At 37.8% G+C, this 3,016-nt stretch overlaps 1 pseudogene; it reads left to right on the forward strand.

The window, feature by feature from the left end:
• The first annotated feature begins 367 nt into the window (after nt 1-367).
• On the forward strand, nt 368-2,104 carry LOC100354447 (TAR DNA-binding protein 43-like; annotated as a pseudogene).
• Nucleotides 2,105-3,016: the final 912 nt, after the last annotated feature.

Below are 3,016 nucleotides of genomic sequence, written 5' to 3' on the forward strand. Positions count from 1 at the left end.
AACAAAAATGAATGTACATAATTCAGGTCACCTTTTAGAGGAGACATTTTGTCAAGGGTTTATTTGGAGGTTGTCTATGGAATCAGGTCGTTGATGAACCACCCAGTACAAAGCACAGCAGAATTTTTCAAAAATTAGGCTCAAAGAAAGTCATTTTTTGGTCAATATTTCTTTTCTAGCCATCCTTTATTGTTCATTTTCTTACTCAATATCAATGATTCTAATTTACTTCAGAAAACTCTTCATGATTTGGAAGTGACACTTTGTGGGAATGAAGTAGAGGTTGCTGTACTGCTGTTGGATCTCTGTATGCTTCCTTGTCTCCAATCGGCTCTCTTGTAGTGGCCTAGAGGAAAAACAAGAAAACATGTCCAAGTATATTTGGGTAAATGAAGATGTGAATGATGAGCTCATTGAAATACTAATAGATCATCGGAATGTGCTGCTGTCCACAGTGACAACCCAGTTTCCTGGAGCATGTTGGCTGTGCTACGGGAATCCCTTCAGTGATTGAGATGGGTCATGCTGGATATGTTGTCAAGAGGAGAGTTGGTGAGAGAGGTGCTTCACCAGCAGTGAAGGTGTAGAGAACAGTACAAAAAACATCTGAGTTAATAGTGTTGGCTATCTTATGGAAAACAAATGAACGGGATCTGAAAGAATATTTTAAAACCTTTGGAGAAGTTCTTATAGTGTAGGTCAAGAGAAATGTTAAAATTGGTCATTCCAAAGGGTTTGGCTTTGTTTATTTTAAAATTTGAAAACTAGGTGTCACAATGACATATGATAGCTGGGTAATGACATTACTATAAGCTTCTTACTATTAAGCAAAGCCCAAATGAGACGTTGAGAAGCAGAAAGGTATTTGTTGGGTATCACATGTAGGACATACTGCTGATAAGCTGTTGTGGTTCTTTTGCAAGTATAGAGAGGTGGTAGATGTCTTTATTTCCAAGAATTCAGAGATATTGGCTTTGTAATATTTTTCAAATGATCAGGTTTTGCAGTAACTTTGTAGGGAAGACTTGATATTTTAAAGGAATCAGTGTCCATGTATCCAATGCCAAACCTAATCACAATGCCAATAGATAGTAATAAGTGGGAGATTTGGTGATATTCCAGGTGGCTTTGGGAATCAGGATAGATTTGGTAACAGTAGAGGAGGTGGAGCTGGCTTGGGAAACAATCAAGGTAGTAATATAGGTGGGGAGATGAGTGTTAATGCTTTCAGCTTTAATACAGCCATGATGGCTGCAGCCTAGGCAGCACTGCAGAACAGTTGGGATATGATAGACATGGTAGCCAGTCAGCAGAACCAGTCAGGTACATCAGGAAAAAAAACAAAGTCAAGACAACATTCAGAGGGAGCCCAACCAGGACATCGGCTCTGGAAATAACTTTTACATTGGCTGCAATTCTGGCGCAGCAATTGGATCGATATTAGCATTCAACACAGAGTCAGGCAGTGGTTTAACAGTGAGTGGCTTTGCTCATTCGTGGAATATAGACAGTGTACTGTGGTTTATTGGTATATAATGGTGGAAATTAATTTTTTTTCTAAACTCATGGTAAGTAGATTGTAAAATACATATGTACTAAGAATTTTCAAAGTTGGTTTGCTTTGTTTGGAATATATTCAGCAGTATTTTTGACATTTTTCTTTAGAAAAAAAGTAAGAACAAAAGGAATTTTATAAGTTTTGCTACATAAAGCATTGAAAAAATTGAGTGATTGAAAGTGAACTACTGTTTGCCTAATTGGAAAACAAATACACTACAATTGATATCAAAAGGTCCTACTGTAATATTTTATCCCTAGATGTCAAATTAATTATTTGCATATTTAAAGTGGAAACCATTGATTTATAACTATATTCTTTTCTCCATGTTTTAATTTGAGCCCCACAATATGGATTTTTTTCATTAGGAAAATCTGCCTTTTGGGAGATCATGGTGTCACAGTGTTTGTTATTTTGAGTTTGTTTTTAAACACTTGTCTCCTTTCATATAAAAAAAGGATAATATGTAGCCGTCATTTAATCTCTGTAGTTATTCTCATTGCAAATATTTAGGGAAGAAGTACTTCATTCAAACTAGTGCTATAAATATTTTGGCATGGTAATACTTCTGTATACATGTTTTCTCATTCAAGAATTAGTCATTATGAGATCCCAAGATGGCAGAATAGGAAAAGGGAGGACTGTTCTAACCTATGGAAAAATAATAAAATATTTTTGCCAGCACCACAGCTCAATAGGCTAATCCTCTGCCTGTGGTGCTGGTACCCCAGGTTCTAGTCCTGGTCAGCGTGCCAGATTCTGTCCTGCTTGCTCCTCTTCCATTCCAGCTCTCTGCTGTGGCCCAGGATTGCGGTGGAGGATGGCCCAAGTCCTTGCGCCCTGCACCCGCATAGGAGACCAGGAGGAAGCACCTGGCTCCTGGCTTCGGATCAGTGCTGTGCACCTGCTGCAGCACACTGGCCGCAGCGGCCATTGGGGGGTGAACCAACGGAAAAGGAAGACCTTTCTCTCTGTCTCTCTCTTTCACTGTCCACTTCACCTGTCAAAAAATATTTTTAAAAAATGTTTAAAAAAGCGTATTCTCATGGAAGAGTTGGAGGTAAAACTATACTGAAGACTCTCCCAACAACGAAAAACCCAGGACCAAATTGCTTCACTGTTGAATTCTACCACAATTTTAAAGAACTAATTCCAATAACTTTCAAATTTTTCAAAATAAAAGGAAAGGGAGGAAATCCTCCTAAGCTCTTTCTATGATGCCAGCATCACCTTAATTCCTTAATCAGAAAAAGATACAATGATGAAAGAGAACTATTGACCAATATTCTTGATGAACATAGATATAAAAATCCTCAACAAAATATTAGCTAATCTAATCCAACATACTTCAGAAGTATAAATGATGAAAACCTTAAGCAAATTGGGTTCCTCATCACAATCAAGGCAACTTATGTCAAACCCACACCCTGCATCTTATTGAATGAGGAAATTGCGAAG

This window comes from Oryctolagus cuniculus, chromosome 4, assembly GCF_051225735.1.
Source record: "Oryctolagus cuniculus isolate XC-2025 breed Fujian yellow rabbit chromosome 4, ASM5122573v1, whole genome shotgun sequence".
NCBI lineage: Eukaryota > Metazoa > Chordata > Mammalia > Lagomorpha > Leporidae > Oryctolagus > Oryctolagus cuniculus.